Source organism: Balaenoptera physalus (assembly GCF_965194825.1).
Source record: "Balaenoptera physalus genome assembly, chromosome: 15".
NCBI lineage: Eukaryota > Metazoa > Chordata > Mammalia > Artiodactyla > Balaenopteridae > Balaenoptera > Balaenoptera physalus.
The window spans coordinates 72,502,493-72,522,879 of NC_138894.1; the positions used below are offsets into that span (position 1 = coordinate 72,502,493).

At 37.6% G+C, this 20,387-nt stretch overlaps 1 protein-coding gene across 5 annotated transcripts in view; it reads left to right on the forward strand.

The window, feature by feature from the left end:
* The window catches only part of MEMO1 (mediator of cell motility 1), a 134,917-nt gene that overhangs the window by 19,729 nt on the left and 94,801 nt on the right, over positions 1-20,387 (forward strand). Inside the window, exon 1 of one of the 5 annotated variants that reach the window (XR_014254110.1) lies at positions 15,268-16,962. The exons of 2 other annotated variants lie outside the window; for them this stretch is intronic. The gene's annotated coding sequence lies outside the window, so the exon portion shown is untranslated. Of the gene's footprint in view, positions 1-15,267; positions 16,963-20,387 lie in introns of those variants that run through there. 2 more of the 5 variants (XM_082427002.1, XM_082427003.1) reach the window with 2 other exon arrangements.

Sequence of the window (20,387 nt, forward strand, 5' to 3'; positions counted from 1 at the left end):
GTTGCAGTGGTAAATGGGAGTGTTTCCTTAATTTCTCTTGCAGATTTTTCATCATTATCTCCACTGTAAATTACTACCTTCCCCTTTTCATGTTTTGTTCTTTGGATGTGAGTCACTGAAGTCTAGCCCACACTTTTGGAGGAGTATGTATCTACATATAATACTTTGGGCTCTTCTTTAAGGAAGATATGTTCCATTTTCCCATTTATTTATTCAGTCACTTGTATTAGTATGGACACATGTATATTTACTTCATACTTTGGAGGGTAATCCTGTCCCACACTAGATTTTTGGTTGCTCACATATTTCCACCTTTGGTCATTGGGAGCACATTCAAGTTGGCTCCTGCATTCCCTTGACATGCCTCATGCTTTTGCTTTTTGAGCACTTCCTTTCTTTCTACAAGATACTCCTTGCTTATGTTGTATTTGCACTGCCCTAGTCATAGAATGTGACATTTCTCCAAGGATTCTTGCTTTCTTTTATGGTAATCGTATTTAGGAGCTAAGATCTGGGCACTGGGATGTATTTACTGCTACTGGGTGTTATTGCTTCTAAGTCCTGTTTTTGGATAAAACTAGGAAATACATTTATTTTTACTCACTCATGTACCTATATCTCTATTTTTATATCTATCCATCTCTCTCTTTATTAAGCGAAGCATGAGTTGACACTCATTTCTCCAACTCTAATTCATCATTTTTACTCTTTTCCCCTTGCTTATCTGTAACTTCCCTCTTCAATAGTGAGAAACCTGGCTCCTATCCACCATCCACCATCCGTTTACTCATTTGCTCAACCCCAGTATATATATATATAAAGCAGGCTTAGAATTGTTAACCCATATCTCTATGTGAAACACATTTACCAACTAAAGTGTGTATGTACAGTTCCTTTTGTCTTTAGCCTTACAATTTCTAATGAAAACATCATTTTCCAAAGTTAAGTGGTTTTGGAAAGTTACTAAATTTTACAGCTGCTTTTCCCCTTACTCCCTTGGGTGAGGTGGTGTCATAAATTATAAATAAATACAGTTAGATTTATTTGTCACCATTTCTGTTCCATCTTGGAATATCCTGACATGCTGGTACATTTTTTTGTTTGTTTGTTTAATTTGCGTACATTTAAGTTCATTCTTTATGATTTCAGTTCTCTGGGTTTGGCAAATGCATAAAATTTGTTTATTTAAAAAAATGTGTTTGTGTGTATGTCTCATTTCTTGTAGATGTTGTCAGGCCAATTTGTAGCAGTCAGTCTCTTTTTCCCTTCTGAGTTGTTGCTTCTCATCTATCGGGTGTTTGGTATTAGCATACATTTATTAGAATTGAGTGAAATAAGTCTTGAATTCTAGGGAACTTTCCTGGGGATAAAGTGCATGAATTTCATATGTAGACTTAGATACCGGTTTTGTCAATGAAATGCTTTTGCCTTTGGTTCTCGTTTGTGCTATCAGTTGGTAAAAATATTTGAAGTTTGAGTACAAGATTCATAGATATCACAGTGATTTGGAAAATTAGACCAAATGTGGTAAGGAAGAACATCTATCTATCTGATGATTATTCTTAACATCTGGATTATTTGGTCTTCACAGGACAAGTGGGATACTGTGTTGTTTAGGTTATAAGCCAGAGATATAGTTTTCGATTACCTTAAATGAAGGAGATTTATTATGGGAAAGTAAAGGACACAGAAATCTCAACTGTTGCATGACAGGGTATAAGTAAGACAGAGAGTGGCTGAGGGAATGAGCAGTCATTTAGGAAACCAGGGAGCTCTCGGTTATTTTGTTGCCCTCTTAGCAACAAGTGTCCTTGGCTCAGTCCCTGCTACAGAGGTTCTCAACCAGAGGTTATATATAAGAATTGTCCATGCAGCCCTATACCAGATCTGTTGAGTCAGTTAGACTCTTCTAGGAATGAGGATTCTGGCTTTGTTTATCATTATTATTATTATTATTTTTAAAAAAAGCTGTACAGGTGATTCTGATGAATACTTTTGCTCTAGTGCTTTGCTGTTCGGTAAGTCAGGGTCTGTTTCTTCTGAATTAATGCTATTTGACTTATTTGTTTTATTTATTTATATTTTTTGGCTGTACCATGCGGCTTGCGGGATCTCAGTTCCCTGACCAGGGATTGAACCTGGACCATGGCAGTGAAAGCCTGGAATTCCACTAGGCCACCAGGGAACTCCCTCTGATTAATTTAAACCGTGAGAACATTGGGGTGCATGTATCTTTTCAAATTAGAGTTTTTGTCTTTTCCAGGTATATGTGCAGGAGTGGGATTGCTGTATTGTATGGTGGATCAATTTTTAATTTTAAGTAACTTCCATATTGTTTTCCGTAGTGGCTGCACCAATTTACACTCCCACCAACAGTGTAGGAGGGTTCCCTTTTCTCCACACCCTCTCCAGCATTTATTATTTGTAGACTTTTTGATGATAGCCATTCTGACTGGTGTGAGGTGATACGTCATTGTGGTTTTGATTTGCATTTCTCTAAATAATTAGCGGTATGAGCATCTTTTCATGTGCCTGTTGGCCATCTGTATGTCTGCTTTGGAGAAATGGTTATTTAGGTCTTCTGCCCATTTTTTCATTGGGTTGTTTGTTTTTTTGATATTGAGTTGTATGAGCTCTTTGTATGTTTTGGAAATTAAGCCCTTGTTGGGCCCTTCGTTTGCAAATACTTTTTCTCATTTCATAGGTTGTCTTGATGTTTTGTTGATGGTTTCCTTTGCAGTGCAAAAGCTTTTAAGTTTGATTAGGTCCCATTTGTTTATTTTTGCTTTTATTTCTTTTGCCTTGAGAGACTGATCTAATAAAATATTGCTGTGATTTATGTCCAAGAATGTTTTGCCTACGAGTTTTATGGTGTTAACTCTAATTCGAAAAGATACATGCACCCCAGTGTTTATAGCAGCACTAGTTACAGTAGCTAAGACTTGGAAACAACTCAGATGCCCACGTGTGTGTGTGTGTGTGTGTGTGTGTGTGTGTGTGTGTGTGTAAAATGGAATATTACTCAGCCATAAAAAATAATGAAGTATTGCAGTTTGCAGCAACATGGATGGACCTAGAGAATGTTATTCTAAGTGAAGTCAGACAGAGAAAGACAAATTTATATGATGTCATTTATATGTGGAATCTAAAAAGTAATACAAATGAATCTATATACAAAGCAGGCAGACTCACAGACATAAAAAACAAACATCATTACCAAAGGAGAAGGGGGGAAGGGATAAATTAGGAATATGGGATTAACAGATACAAACTACTATACATAAAGTAGACAAGCAACAAGGATTTACTGTAAAATACAGGGAACAATATTCAATATCTTGTAGTAACCTATAATGGAAAATAATCTGAAAAAAAGTATAACTGAATCACTTTGCTGCATACCTGAAACTAACACAATATTGTAAATCATCTATACTTCAATGCTAAATAAATAAACAAACAAAACTATAAGAAGTAGAAGCCAAGGAACTGACTGTTTAGTTATCTGGTCTCCATCTCTGCTTTGTGTAGAATTCTTTGACTCCTGAGGCTACTTTCTCGGCTGTTGGCCAGCCTATAAATGGGCTCTTCTTGGGTGTAGACCCCCATTCCTGTTCTAGTCAGCTGTGACCAGATTGGCAGGGTTATTTAATATTATGCCTTATATAACTGTACTTGGTACTACTTGTCTCTGCATTTGATTATGGTGAAGAGGTAATACAGAAGTGAGTAGGGGAGAAATAACTATGGATGGGGATTAGAAGAGACCTTTCTGTAGAGGTAGAAGTAAGTTGAAGTGCAGAATGCTGTGAAGTTCTTGGGGAGAGAGATTTCTAGTTAGAATACATGGCTGAAAATACAGTAAAGAACGTTGGAGAAGGAGGCTAGGGCTACATCATATAGACTCTTGGAGGGCTGGTAAAATGATTTGGGTTTTATTCTAATTATAGTGGGAATACATGTGATATGGCAGAGAGAACTCAAAAAATTTTGACCAAAAATTAAAATGTTTGTAATAAACATTGAATGAAGAGCCATGATTTAAATTTATTTATTTATTTGTTTTTGGCTGCATTGGGTCTTTGTTGCTGCATGCGGGCTTTCTCTAGTTGTGGGGAGCGGGGTTCAGTAGTTGTGGCTTGCAGGCTTTCGAGCGCAGGCTCAGTAGTTGTGGCACACGGGCTTAGCTGCTCAGTGGCATGTGGGATCTTCCCGGACCAGGGCTCGAACCCGTGTCCCTTGCATTGGCAGGTGGATTCTTAACCACTGCGCCACCAGGGAAGTCCCTCCCAGCATTTTTCCTTCTTCAGAACTCTTTAATCCCTCATTAGGCATTGTGTATATCCTCCTTGTTTTGTTTAGCTGTTTTCCCAACTAGATAAGCCTCTAGATGCAAGTGGCTGTCACCGATACCTTTTGTAGTGTCTTATACAGACAGGGAGCTCAATAATTGCTTGCTAGTGAAAAACAGGATAAAAAGCTATATATGGCAATATCAGTATGTTTTTTTAATAAATGTTTACATTTTGTTTATCCTTTCTCATTATAAATCTTAAGTTTACAATCTGAAAATTTATATTCTTGTGGAAGATTTTGGTGTTTAATTTCATCAGGGAGTGAAAGGTTGGAACTCTGAAAGGAGAAAAAGGTGTATTTTGTGTTGGTTTGTATAAATAGCAAGAATATGATCATAGGAATTAATATTGTGAGTATTTAGAAATGGATATTTGATATATTTAATTATTTATACTTCAAAGCGGTTTCTCGAATACCTTATATTAATTTTAAACATATAGCCTTTATAGGTTTGACTTATACTTTCTAAATTTGGAACGTACATGAGGAAAGCTTTGACTTCAGCTTGTTTGCACTGTTCATTAATGTTTTTTCTACTTTGAACTCTTATATAAAATTTTTAAAGCAAATTGAGAATTTGCTTCCTCAGTTGCCACTTTATCATTCTCCTATTTAGTGTTTAGTTGGGGGAGCACTAATCTTAGGAGAAATATTTATTAAAAGTAATTGAAATTATCTATATTAAGAGTCTAGATGGAGGGAGTTACCTGGTGGTCCAGTGGTTATTGGTTGGGGCTCGGCGCTATCACTGCTGTGGCCCCGGCGCTTTCACTGCTGTGGCCCTGGGTTCAATCCCTGGTTGGGGAACTAAGATGCTGCGTGGTGTGGCCAAAAAAAAAAAAAAAAAAAAAAAAAGAAAAAGAGAAAGGAAAAAAAAAAGAGTCCAGATGGTAGTTAAACTTAACCTTATTACCAATTTATGGGCCACTTAAAGAGAAAGTGGTTTGCATGCACAATTCAACTTTTTGGACATTGTGGGTTCTTTTTTTAAATTGTCTCTTCATAATTTTAGTATGTGAGTATATATGTTTAGTAATTTTTAGAAATGTGACCACTAATGCTAGGTCATTATAATGTATTTGTTTGACATTATTTTCAGCATTTTAAATTTCTGTCACATTTAAATGTGTTTTGGGATATAGACTCGTTTCTCAGCTCATCATTGCATTGTACTTGCTTCCTTTCCTTTTCTTTCAGTCTCTCTAGAGACAGTTTGTTTCTAGAGACAGTTTGTTTCTAGAGACAGTTTGTTTCTAGGCAAAACCGCTTTGTTTTTTAGTACTCAGCCCACATAGAGGGTGGGGAAGAAATGGAACTAGGGCACTACTGCCTTTTTCTAGATAACCATTAAAGGATGTGTAAGCTAAGTGTTCTTTAAATCTAGGTGGCATCTCCTGTATGTCTGTGTGGTAGGGCATGGGTTTAGGTGTTTCGGCTTTCCCTGAACTGGCCCGATAAGACCCTATTGTATATGCATTAACTGCTGACTCCTCTCTCTGTCACACAGATCTGGACACGAGAATTTTCCTCAAACACCAGCTTTGTCTGGTTAAAGGAGCGTTGTCCCAGGGGAATGCATAATTTAGGAGTCATTATACTTGCCAAATGTGTTGGTGTTTATTTTTTTACATTAGTTTTACTTTCCTACTGCAGACTGTTTCAATGGGAGAAACCTTATTTTTTTATGGTGTTCCTATTCTGGCTTAAGAAAAATCAATGTACCCCTTGGTACATTTATGATTTCACTACCTATTTATATTACTCATGACCATTGTTTTATTTTTCTCTGTGGCATGTGGTTATAAACACAAGATTGAGTTGATTTAGATTTTGGTATTCTATATCTGTCCATAGATTTTTTTATAAGTTTGCTGGTGTTTTGTAGTTTGAAATGCTGGATTTCTAGAGGTGTTGAAGCCATGAGAAAACAAATGTGTATGCATGTGCATGTGTTTTAATTTTTACTTAGAAGCCAATTTGAGTCATTAGAAAAGTGCGTAACACTTTTAATATCCATTACACAAATTATCTTGTTAGGTACATGCCATATTTTTTTTAACAATCATGTTTTGAATATGAAAACTGAAAGTATAGTTTTCCAACCAATATTGTTAATTGAAATTAATTTTCACATATTTAAATTGTTAACTGCAAATGATGTGATACACTGACCTTGCTTCTTTGTTGAGTGTCAGGTAAAAACATAGTGAGTAGGGGCTTTCCTGGCGGTCCAGTGGTTAAGACTTCACGCTTCCACTCTCGGGGGGCATGGGTTCAATCCCTGGTCAGGGAACGAAGATCCTGCATGCTGTGTGGTACAGCAGACAAACAAAAAACAACGGAGTGAGTAAATAAATTGCCCTTATTTAGTATTACAGAGCAAGGTAGTATATTTTATGGCTCTCCATGATATTAAGCAGGTACAAAAGATTGGAGGTAGAGGGAGAGAATAATTAGCACTTTCTGATTTACTGACTTTTCATTTTTATCATACTATGAATGAAGATTTGTCTAAATTGTCTTTGTTTTATTGAGGTAAAGTTCAGATAATATAAAATTAGCCATTTTAAACTGTATGTTTCATTGGCATTTAATGCACTCACGATGTTGTGCAACTACCACCTATATCGAGTTCCAGAACATCCTCGTAATCCCAAAAGCAAACGCCATACCTATTAAGCAATTACACCCATTCCTGCCTATCTTCAGCCACTGTCAGCCACCAATCTGCTTTCTGTCTCTGTCTCTTCGGGGTATTTCATATAAATTGAACCATACAATTTGTGACCTTTTGTGTCTGGTGTGTTTTCATGGTTCATCCACTCTATAGCATGTATTGGTACGTGATTCTTTTTTATGGTGAAATAATATTCTGTTGTATGTATATCACACTTTGCTTATCCATTCATTCATTGATAGACATTTGAATTGTTTCCATCTTTTGGCATTTGTGAATAGTGCTGCTATGAACATTTATGCACAGCTATTTTTTTGAATACCTGTTTTCAGTGCTTTTGGGTTTTTACCTAGGAGTGGAATTGCTGGGTCATATGGTAGATCTATGTTTAATTTCTTTAGGAAATGGCAAAACGTTTTCCACAGTGCCTGCACCATTTTACAGCCCCAACAACATATGAAGATTCTAGTTTCTCCACATCTTTGATCACTTGTTATTTTCTTCTTTTTATTTTATTCATTTTTTAAAATAAATTTATTTATTTTTGGCCGCCTTGGGTCTTTGTTGCTGCACGTGGGCTTTCTCTAGTTGCGGCAATGGGGAGCTACTCTTCATTGTGACGTGCGGGCTTCTCATTGCAGTGGCTTCTCTTGTTGCGGAGCACGGGCTCTAGGTGCACGGGCTTCAGTAGTTGTGGCTCGCGGGCTCTAGAGCGCAGGCTCAGTAGTTGTGGCTTGTGGGCTCTAGAGCGCAGGCTCAGTAGTTGTGGCGCACGGGCTTAGTTGCTCTGCGGCATGTGGGATCTTCCCGGACTAGGGCTCCAACCCGCGCCCCCTGCATTGGCAGGTGGATTCTTAACCACTGCGCCACCAGGGAAGTCCTCTTTTAATTTTTTTAAATAGCCATTTTAATGAGTGTGAAGTGGTATCTCACTGTGGTTTGATTTGCGTTTCCAAATCACAAATGATGTTGAGCATCTTTTTATGTGCTTATTGGCCATTTGTATATTGTCTTTGGAGAAATGTTTTTTCAGGTCTTGCATGTTTTCAAAATTGGGTTGTTTGTCTTTTTATTGTTGAATTGTTAAGAGTTCTTTATGTATTCTAGCTATTAATTCTTTATCAGATACACGATTTGCAAATATTTTCTCCCATTCCGTAGGTTGTATTTTCACTTTCTTGACAATATCTTTTCATGTACATAAGTTTTAAAAGATTTATTTATTTATTTATTTATTTGGTTGTGTTGGGTCTTAGTTGCGGCATGTGGGATCTTTAGTTGCGGCATGCGAACTCTTAGTTGCGGTACGTGGGATCTAGTTCCCTGACCAGGGATCGAACCCAGGCCCCCTGCATTGGGAGCGTGGAGTCTTAGCCACTGGACCACCAGGGAAGTCCCCCCCAAAAGTTTTTAATTTTGATAAATTCATGATAAAGGATCCACATTAAAACCATCAGGGCTAATAAAGGATACAAGAGCAAGAAACAAAAAGCAACCTGCAACTAACACAACATTGTTAATGAACTATACTGCAATATAAAATAAAAATTAAAAAAAAGAAACAACAAGCAGTTGTATTTCTATTCATTAACAATGAACAATCCAAAAAGGAAATTAAGAAAACAATTTCATTCAGGATAGAATCAAAATGAATACTTAGCAGTAATTTTTTAAATTGAAGTATAGTTGATTTACAATGTTGTGTTAATTTCTAATGTACAGCAGAGTGATTCAGTTATGCATATATATATATTCTTTTTCATATTCTTTTCCATTGTGGTTTATCACAGGATGTTGAATATAGTTCCCTGTGCTACACAGTAGGACCTTGTTGTTTATCCGTTCTATATATAATAGTTTGCATCTGCTAATGCCAAACTCCCAATCCATCCTTTTCCCACCCCGTCTGTTCTCTATGTCTGTGAGTCTGTTTCTGTTTCATAGATAAGTTTGTGTCATATTTTAGATTCCACATATAAATGATATATGCGCTATTTGTCTTTCTCTGATTTACTTCACTTAGTATGCTAATCTTCAGGTCCATCCATGTTGCTGCAAATGGCATTATTTCATTCTTTTTTATGGCTGAGTAGTATTCCATTGTATATATGTACCACATATTCTTTTTTTTTTTTTTTTAATAGCTACTTTATTTATTTATTTATTTATTTATTTTTGGCTGTGTTGGGTCTTCGGTTCGTGCGAGGGCTTTCTCTAGTTACGGCAAGTGGGGGCCACTCTTCATCGCGGTGCATGGGCCTTTCACTATCGCGGCCCCTCCCGTTGCGGGGCACAGGCTCCAGACGCGCAGGCTCAGCAGCTGTGGCTCACGGGCCCAGCCGCTCCGCGGCATGTGGGATCTTCCCAGACCAGGGCTCGAACCAGTGTCCCCTGCATTAGCAGGCAGACTCTCAACCACTGCGCCACCAGGGAAGCCCCACATATTCTTTATCCATTTATCTGTTGATGGACATTTACGTTGTTTCCATGTTTTGGTTATTGTGAATAGTGCTACAGTGAACACTGGGGTGCATGTAATTAAGAAGCGTTTGGTTGTGCGTCTACAGTATTTTTTTTACTTGATCCTGATGAGCATGATAGCACATTCTGAGTGTGACTGAGGATTATACTATTTGGTCAAGAAAGATGTTAACAGACAGATTCCCTAAGACTCATTAGGAAACCAGGCTATATAACAGTGTCTGGCATTGAATGGGTATTTAATAAATGTTTGGTTAAATGGATGAATCAGTAAAAACAAACTTAACTATAAAACTGCTTGAGCAGTGGTCTAAAATATGAAAGAGGCTGGGATCAGCTAAACTAATGTTAACTCTTTAAAACAAACTACATTTTCAAGTACAGTAATAGGACTAATATACTGAATGTAAAAATGTTGTGAGGGCCCAGGAAGAGAACTGTTCCTTCTGTTGAAAATTATGAAAAAGAAAAACAAACTTGTGTTATTTTTATTACAAAGGTAATTCAGGTATATTAAAGAAAATTAAGAAAATATAAATATGAAGCAGAAGTAAATAACCTGTCATCCTAAAAGAACCTTTCTTAGCTTTTTTCTATGCCTGTGTATAAAAATGGGATCATTTAAGTTTTTATATATATATAAATTTTATATATATTTCATATATATATATATGGCTTTGTAGCCTGCTGTATTCCCTTAACCATAAGTCTAACATGTACAAAACTTTCTGTTGAAATATTGGGTATTAGGAATCCTGCCAGAAAGTTTCCTGTGTAATTAATACAGTTTTAAATGGCTAACTGGATGTAATAACTAGCTTTTCCTTATATAAAAGATAGATGGTATTGAATTGTTTATAACATTTATGTAAACATTATTAGTAAATATTAATAAAAGTATGTCGTGTATGTAAGAGCAAATCAAATTGTTCAGTATTTTACATTTTTTAGTAGTTTATGAACCCATATTTTTCCATTTTTTTTAGTTTAAAATTTAAAATTTTGTTATTATGAATATACTGTACTAAACTGAACCAGGACTCTAGTATATTCTAGATTATGAGAAAGGGTTAAAAACTTGGAATGGAAATGTCCTGTTTAGAGAGAAAATGTATTTACTATCTAAAATTCTATCTATTATGGACACTGAAAATAAAATTAGGATGAAAACAAAAAACAAATAGAGATTAAATTATGAAACAAAACAGTTTATATGTCAGTAATTTGGGGGGAAGCATGGAGTTTGGAATGTAAGAATATGAAGTTGAGGGTAGTTTTGTAATCAAGAAGATAAAAAGTGAAAGAGGAGGAGACCTCCTTTGTAATTAATCTGAGGCACTTGGAGGATTTATCATGCTACAATTGGTCCCTAACAGAGCAGAACCAAATAACTGGAAGGTTTGCTACCAGAAGATGGAAATCTGCTGATACCGATAGGGTAGCAGGCAGTGCAAGATTCAGAGACTTCCAGGTCAGGAGATCAGCATGAGAGTTCCTGAGTAGAGTTGGTGATCCCAGGGTAGAAGCTGTATGCAGTCAGCCCTGCTTGGGTGTAGGCAGCCCTGGGCCCCTTGGTGTTAACTGAAGCCAGGCAGAGCTCAGGGCTGCAGATGCATCCTATTGCCAAGTGAGGGAGAATCAGGTACTTCACAAGATGAGATACCTGGAACTGTTTAAATGAGGTGAGTTGGTTTCATGGGTTGGCTGGTGGGGAAGATATTTAAGGATTATAGGAAGAAATAGAATAATCTTCAATGAAGTGCTTTTATTTGCCAGATTTAGGCTTGATACTTTCCTGTATACTCTGATTCAGTCTTTTTGAGTTAGGCTTTGTTGCGGGGGGGGTCTGAATTTTTATTAAGTACATCAGCAGTTCTCTTGAATGTGGCTCTTGGACCAGAGATTGAGACACAGAGGCAGGAGTCTTGACTGTTGACTGGCACTTGTGAGTTTGATTCCTATTACCTTATCATCCTGGTCAGTCCCTCATTGTTCTGAGGCCTCAGATGGCTCTCCAAGATAAGACTTGAGAACAGAGGTCAGAACAGTAATTTCATAATAACTGTTTTCAGAACATACATAAACAGCAAGTCAAAAATTTAAAACCCTCTGCTAAACACTAACACATTAAAAACCCATTAAGTTTTATTAAGGAATTATATTTTTATTAGAAAGAGATACTATTGATTACCAAATGATTGGGACCTGTTATATTAACATTTTAAAAAAATATTTATTTTATTTCTTTTTGACTTTGGCTGCATTGGGTCTTCATTGCTGCACGTGGGCTTTCTCTAGTTGCAGTGAGCGGGGGCTACTCTTTGTTGCGGTGCGCGGGCTGCTCATTGTGGTGGCTTCTCTTGTTGTGGAGCATGGGCTCTAGGCATGAGGGCTGCAGTAGCTGTGGCACGTGGGCTCAGTAGTTGTGGCTCGCGAGCTCTAGAGTGCAGACTCAGTAGTTGTGGCTCATGGCTTAGTTGCTCTGCAGCATGTGGCATCTTCCCGGACCAGGGCTCGAACCCATGTCCCCTGCATTGGCAGGCGGATTCTTAACCACTGCGCCACCAGGGAAACCCATATTAATATTTTTTACATAGCAGTTTCATTTAGTGAAATTGTGCTGATAACTACAAAACAATTTAGTATTCATTATTTTTCTTCTTCCTTTATTGAATGAAGTCCTGCATTATCCTATATTTATACAAAGCTTTTTTCCCATTATAAAAATACTTAGTTACTGAAGAAAAAGGGACTTCCTTGGTGACGTAGTGGTTAGGAATCCGCCTGCCAATGCAGGGGACACGGGTTTGATCCCTGCTCTGGGAAGATCCCACATGCTGTGGAGCAACTAAGCCCATGTGCCCCAACTACTGAGCCTGTGCTCTAGAGCCTGCAAGCCACAGTTACAGAGCCCACGTGCCACAACTACTGAGCCCGCATGCCACAACTACTGAAGCCCACGCACCTAGAGCCAGTGCTCCGCAACAACAGAAGCCACCGCAGTGAGAAGCCCGCAAATTGCAACGAAGAGTATCCCCCGCTGGCTGCAACTAGAGAAAGCCCACGCGCAGCAATGAAGACCCAACGCAGCCAAAAATAAATAACTTACTTACTTAAAAGAAAATAAAGTTAAAAAAACCAAACCTTTAAAAAAGAAAAAGTTAGAATGTATAGAGATGACCAAAATAAGTAACCATAATTTGACACCCAGAAATAACTGCTGACAGAATATTGGTTTTATAGCATTTACATGTGGCCGCATTTACTAAGTTAGGTTGTTTTGCATAAATGTAATATTCTTTTCAAAGATTTTTAACTTAAATCTTTAATAAATTTTAGCTAAAACAATATAAGTGAGATTCTTGAAATGCATGTAGAGCTAGCAACAAGTGGTTTAGCTTTCTTTGGGAGATGAATATTAGGCCTAGTTGTTGCTGCTGCTGCTGCTGCTGTTGTTGGAATTTTTAAAAGTTGAAGTGTAGTTGATTTACAATATTGTGTTAGTTTTAATGGCAAACAGTTATGAGAGAAGAAGGTTGTAAATATCATCCATTATTCAAAAGAAGGGTGTTTGTTTTGAACTCTAAAGATAATCACCAAATAACCAGTAGCAGTAACTATCACTGTCTGGTGACCAGCAAGTTTGTATTAAAATAAGTCTGCATATAAGCAAGAGGGTACACAGAGCATAGATACTCTGTATAAACTGGGAATGTAGGGTATAAACTGGCAATGAAGGGATGGTATTAGGAAAGAGGAGCTAACTGCATGTGGAGTTTGGAGATTTTCTTTATTTTCTCACTTTTTAAATAAAATTGGGCCAGTTGAGCTAGTGTTTGTTTAGTACTTTAGGAAAGGGTTAAAAGAGTTGGTTTTAAGGAAACATATGTTTTTATATGTGTTATTCCAATTAATGTTAAACCACCCCATGTAAGGCAAGTGTTTTATCCTCATCTTTATGGAAGAGGAAACAAGGGAATTCCCTGGCGGTACAGTGGTTAGGACTCCGTGCTTCCACTGCAGGGGGCACGGGTTCCATCCCTGGTTGGGGAACTAAGATCTCACATGTGTGCAGCGTGGCTGATTAAAAAAAAAAAAAAAAGCTGAAACAAAGTCAGAAAGTTTTTTGTTCAAGTCACACACTCAGGTATTTCTGGCTTTGTCTCCATTTCTTTCCCTCATGTTTATGGTGTTCTGATTTCTAAAGTTCTTTCCAACTCTAAAAATCTGTGACTTTAATGAAGTGGAGAGAACAGTACAATGAATTTCCATTTACCTAACATGGAACTACAAAATTATTAGCCCATTACCCGTGTGTTTTGTCTATACCATTTATGGTTGCCCCCCACATCGTATTCCCCCCACATTACTTTAACACACGTCCCAGCATAACACTTCATATGCAGACATTTCAGTATATACTTCTAAAAGAGAGAAACTATTTTTAAAAAATTTAAAACATCACCATAGTAATATTATCACTGTTAAAAAACCATTAATTCCCTCATTTCCAGTTAACGCTCACATTTTCCTGATTGTCATAATTTCTTTTAAAACTGTTTTTAAGGTGGGATTTAAGTAAGGGCTATATACATTGCAATTGGTTGATATTTCTCTTATTAAAAATTATTATTTTATTGTTATTTTAAAAATAGATTTTGTTTTGAACAGTTTTATCTTCATAGCAAAATTGAGCAGAAGGCACAGAGCTTTACAATATAACCCCTGGATGTCCACTTGTTCCCCCACCATTTGTTGAAAAGATTATCTTTTCTCCACTGTATTGCCTCTGTTCTTTTGTTGAAGATCAGGTGACTGTATTTATGTGGATTATTTCCTGGGTTCTCCATTCTATTCCATTACTTGATTTGTCTGTTCTTTCACCAATACCACACTTGATTATTGCAGCTTTATATTAAGTCTTGAAGGTGGGTAGTGTCAGTTCTTAGTCCTCCAACTTTGTTCTTTTCCTTCAGTATTGTACTGGCTCTTCTGTGTCTTTTGCCTTTTCATATAATCTTCAGAATCAGTTTGTTGATATCCACAAAATAACTTGCTGGAATTTTGATTGGGATTGCATTGAATCTATAGGTCAAGTTGGGAAAAACTGACATCTTGACAATATTGAGGCTTCTTATCAGTTTTGTAGTTTTTCTCATATAGATCTTATACATATTTTGTTAGATTTATACCTAAGTATTTCCTTTTTGGGTGTGGTACTGTAAATAGTATTGTGTTTTAATTTCAAATTCCACTTGTTCATTGCTGGTATGTAGAAAAGCAATTGACTTTTTAATTTTAGCCTGTCCTGCAACCTTGCTATAATCGTTTTTTATTTTTATTTATTTTATTATTTTTTAAAATTAATTAATTAATTTATTGGCTGTGTTGGGTCTTTGTTGCTTCATGCGGACTTTCTCTAGTTTTGGTGAGCGGGGTCTACTCTTCGTTGTGGTGCGCAGGCTTCTCATCACAGTGGCTTCTCTTGTTGTGGAGCACGGGCTCTAGGTGCATGGGCTTCAGTAGTTGTGGCGTGTGGGCTCAGTAGTTGTGGCTCGTGGGCTCTAGAGTGCAGGCTCAGTAGTTGTGGCGCACGGGCTTAGTTGCCCTGCGGCATGTGGGATATTCCCGGACCAGGGCTCTAACCCACGTCCCCTGTGTTGGCAGGTGGATTTTTCACTACTGCGCCACCAGGGAAGTCCCCCGCTTTTTAATTTCAGGAGTTTTTTGGTTGACTCTTGGATTTTCTCCATAGGTGATCATGTCATTTGCTTAGAAGACCAATTTTTGTTCTTTCTTCCCAATCTGTATACTTTTATTTCCTTTTCTTGTCTTAATGTGTTGGGTAAAATTTCTTGTACAATGTTGAAAAACAGTGATGAGAGAGGGGCATCCTTGTCATGTTCCTGACATTGTCTTTTTAGATCTACACATTCCTCCTCTATCTTACTCATTCTTTCTTTCCCCCCCCCTTGCAATTTTGTTACTGTGTTGTTGAAGAAACTGGATATTGTGATTTTTAGTGATTCCCATAGACTGGATTTTGGTAATTGCATCTCTGTGGTGGTGTTCAACATATATTTCTCTCCCAGTATTACATAAATTTTGGTAATTAGATCTAGAGCAGCACTGTCCAATATAAATACAATGAAAGCCATAAATTTTAGCCACATATTGGTTATTTGAAATTTTTATGGTATACACTTAAAAAAAAAGTAAAATAAACAGGTGAAATTGGTTTTTACATATTTTTTTAATCCATTATATCCAAAATGTTATCATTTCAACGCATAGCCTATTTAATTATTGAGATATTTCACATTGTTTTGGTATTAAATCTTAGAAATCTGGTTTGTATTTTACACTTACATCACATCTCAATTAGGATTAGCTACCTTGCAAGTGCGCGATAGCCACATGTGGCTAGTGACTCCTGTATTGAACAGCACAGATCTAGAGACTTCATCAGGTTTAGCCTTTTTTTTTTGTCAGCAAGTAAGGCACGCCCGGTTGTCTATTTTGGTGATGTTGGTAGTCATTCATGATCATTGTTTAGATCTATTAATTCGTTAGGGCTTATAAAGTGGTGATATTTTTATCATTCTACCTTCATTTATTATCTGTAATACTTCTTTAAAGGGATATTTTCTATCCTCAATTTTTTTGGCTACCCAAAGGAAAAATTCATATAGAAAAAGTGAGATGAGTAATGCTTGATTCTTTTTCTTTATTTACCAGTTATCAAAATAATGAGTTGGATCCCTAGCAGTATCCAAAGGTAACCAGCAAATTTCTTTCTTCAAGTGTCATTGTAAACTCATAGATTTAAAAGATTCTCGCGACTTCCCTGATGGCTCAGTGGTTGGGAATTTGCCTGCCAATGCAAGAGACACAGGTTCAATCTCTGGTCCGGGAAGATTCCACATGCTGCGGAGCAACTGAGCCCTTGAGCCACAACTACTGATTCCAGCATGCCACAACTGCTGAAGCCGGCGCACCTAGAGCCCGTGCTCCGCAACAAGAGAAACCACCACAATGAAAAGCCCGTGCACCGCAAGGAAGACCCAACACAGCCAAAAAAAAAAAAAAAAGAATAAATAAAAAAATAAAAGATACTCAAATTGTCTCACCTTTAGCCAGTGGGAGCCTCATTAAGCTGGCTCTTATGTCCTTTTGACATGGCCCTAATAGTCTTTGACGGCTTTCTTGCTTTCTGGTGTATTAGTCTGTATTCTCCAGAGAAACGCAACCAATAGGACGTAGGATATATATATCTATAGATGTATCTATATATATTTATATATATATATATATATATAAATGTATATAAAGAGACTTATTATAATGAATTTGTTCATGCAGTTTTGGAGGCTGACAAGTCCCAAGATCTGCAGTTGGCAAGCTGGAGGCCCAGGAAGGAAGATGGTGTAGTTCCAGTCAAGAATCCAGTAAGCTTGAGACCTAGGGGCAGCAATTGTTTTAGTTTGAGTCTGAAGGGAGGGGAAAAACCAGCTTGAAGGCTTTATGCAGAATTCCCTCTTACTTGTGGGAGGGTCAGCCTTTTTGTTCTATTCAGGCCTTCAACTGATTGGGGAAGGCAATCTGCTTTACTTGTTTCTTTTTATTTTTTTTAATGAATTTATTTATTTATTTTTGGCTGTGTTCGGTCTTCGTTGCTGCGTGCGGGCTTTCTCTAGTTGGGGCGAGCGGGGTCTACTCTTCGTTGCAGTGCATGGGCTTCTCATCGCGGTGGCTTCTCTTGTTGCGGAGCACGGGCTCTAGGCGTGCGGGCTCAGTAGTTGAGGCTTGCGGGCTCCAGAGCACAGGCTCAGTAGTTGTGGTACGGGGCCTTAGTTGCTCCACGACGTGTGGGATCTTCCTGGACCAGGGCTCGAACCTGTGTCCCCTGCATTGGCAGGCGGATTCTTAACGACTGTGCCACCAGGGAAGTCCTGCTTTACTTCTTTACAGATTCAAATGTTAATCTCATCCAGAAAAACCCTCAGGTGCACCCAGAATAATGTTTGACCAAACGTCTGGCACCCCATGATTCAGTCAAGTTGACATATTAAATTAACCACTGCAACTGGTATACCATGTTCCAGGCTTAATTTTACATTTCCTTCCCCAGATGTGGAATCCACCATTTTCCTAAGGAGCCCAGATCTTTACTCTCTTAAACAAAATCAAAGTAGCAAAATCTTCTAAATAATGTTGGCAGTTAATAAGTGCCATCTGATGGTTCTTTTTTTCTTTTATTGGAGTATAATTGCTTTGCAATGTTGTGTTAGTTTCTGCTGTACAATGAAGTGAATCAGCTCTATGTATGCATAATCTCCTCCCTCTTGAACCTCCCTCCCCACCACATCCCACCCTTCTAGGTCATCACAGAGCACAGAGCTGAGCTCCCTGTGCTATACAGCAGGATCCCACTAGCTATCTATTTTACACATGGTAGTATATTTATGTCAAACCTAATCTCCCCATTCATCCCACCCTCCCCTTCCCCCGCTGTGCCCACACATCCATTCTCTACGTCTATGTCTCTATTCCTGCCCTGCAGATAGGTTCATCTGTACCATTTTTCTAGATTACACATATATTTGTTTTTCTCTTTCTGACTTACTTCGCTCTGTATGACAGACTCTGGGTCCATCCACATCACTACAAATGACCCAATTTTGTTCCTTTTTATGACTGAGTAATATTCTGTGATATATATGTACCACATATTCTTTATCCATTTACCTGTTGATGGACATTTAGATTGTTTCCGTGTCCTGGCTATTGTAAATAGTGCTGCAGTGAACATTGGGGTACATGTGACTTTTTTTTTTTTTTATCTTTCAAAAAAAGAGTTTATCTCTTCCTTTTGTTTGTGTATTTTTGCATGACCCTTAATATAGAGTTTCGTACCTTTTTTTGTTGTTGTTAGTTTCTGCTTTATAACAAAGTGAATCAGTTATACATATACATATGTTCCCATATCTCTTCCCTCTTGCATCTGCCTGCCTCCCACCCTCCCTATCCCACCCCTCTAAGTGGTCACAAAGCACAGAGCTGATCTCCCTGTGCTATGCGGTTGCTTCCCACTGGCTATCTATTTTATGTTTGGTAGTGTATATATGTCCATGCCACTCTCTCACTTTGTCACATCTTACCCTTCCCCCTCCGCATATCCTCAAGTCCATTCTCTAGTAGGTTTGTGTCTTTATTCCTGTCTTGCCACTAGGTTCTTCATGACCTTTTTTTTTTTTTTTTCCTTAGATTCCATATATATGTGTTAGCATACTGTATTTGTTTTTCTCTTTCTGACTTACTTCACTCTGTATGACAGACTCTAACTCCATCCACCTCACTACAAATAACTCAATTTCGTTTCTTTTTATGGCTGAGTAATATTCCATTGTATATATGTGCCACATCTTTTTTATCCATTCATCCGATGATGGACACTTAGGTTGCTTCCATGTCCTGGCTATTGTAAGTAGAGCTGCAGTGAACATTTTGGTACATGACTCTTTTTGAATTATGGTTTTCTCAGGGTATATGCCCAGTAGTGGGATTGCTGGGTTGTATGGTAGTTCTATTTTTAGTTTTTTAAGGAACCTCCATACTGTTCTCCATAGTGGCTCTATCAATTTACTTTCCCACCAACAGTGCAAAAGTGTTCCCTTTTCTCCACAACTTCTCCAGCATTTATTGTTTGTAGATTTTTTGATGATGGCCATTCTGACCGGTGTGAGATGATATCTCATTGTAGTTTTGATTTGCATTTCTCTAATGATTAATGATGTTGAGCATTCTTTCATGTGTTTGTTGGCAATCTGTGTATCTTCTTTGGAGAAATGTCTATTTAGGTCTTCTGCCCGTTTTTGGATTGGGTTGTTTGTTTTTTTGTTATTGAGCTTCATGAGCTGCTTGTAAATTTTGGAGATTAATCCTTTGTCAGTTGCTTCATTTGCAAATAGTTTCTCCCATTCTGAGGGTTGTCTTTTGGTCTTGTTTATGGTTTCCCTTGCTGTGCAAAAGCTTTTAAGTTTCATTAGGTCCCCTTTGTTTATTTTTGTTTTTATTTCCATTTCTCTAGGAGGTGGGTCAAAAAGGATCTTGCTGTGATTTATGTCATAGAGTGTTTGCCTATGTTTTCCTCTAAGAGTTTGATAGTGTCTGGCCTTACATTTAGGTCTTTAATCCATTTTGAGTTTATTTTTGTGTATGGTGTTAGGGAGTGTTCTAATTTCCTACTTTTACTTCTACCTGTCCAGTTTTCCCAGCACCACTTATTGAAGAGGCTGTCTTTTCTCCACTGTATATGCTTGCCTCCTTTATCAAAGATAAGGTGACCATATGTGCATGGGTTTATCTCTGGGCTTTCTATCCTGTTCCATTGATCTCTATTTCTGTTTTTGTGCCAGTACCATCCTGTCTTGATTACTGTAGCTTTGTATTATAGTCTGAAGTCCGGGAGCCTGATTCCTCCAGCTCCATTTATCGTTCTCAAGATTGCTTTGGCTATTCGGGGTCTTTTGTGTTTCCATGCAAATTGTGAAATTTTTTGTTCTAGTTCTGTGAAAAATGCCAGTGGTAGTTTGATAGGGATTGCATTGAATCTGTAGATTGCTTTGGGTAGTAGAGTCATTTTCACAATGTTGATTCTTCCAATCCAAGAACATGGTATATCTCTCCATCTTTTTGTATCATCTTTAATTTCTTTCATCAGTGTCTTATAATTTTCTGCATACAGGTCTTTTGTCTTCTTAGGTAGGTTTATTCCTAGCTATTTTATTCTTTTTGTTGCAATGGTAAATGGGAGTGTTTTCTTAATTTCTCTTTCAGATTTTTCATCATTAGTGTATAGGAATGCAAGAGA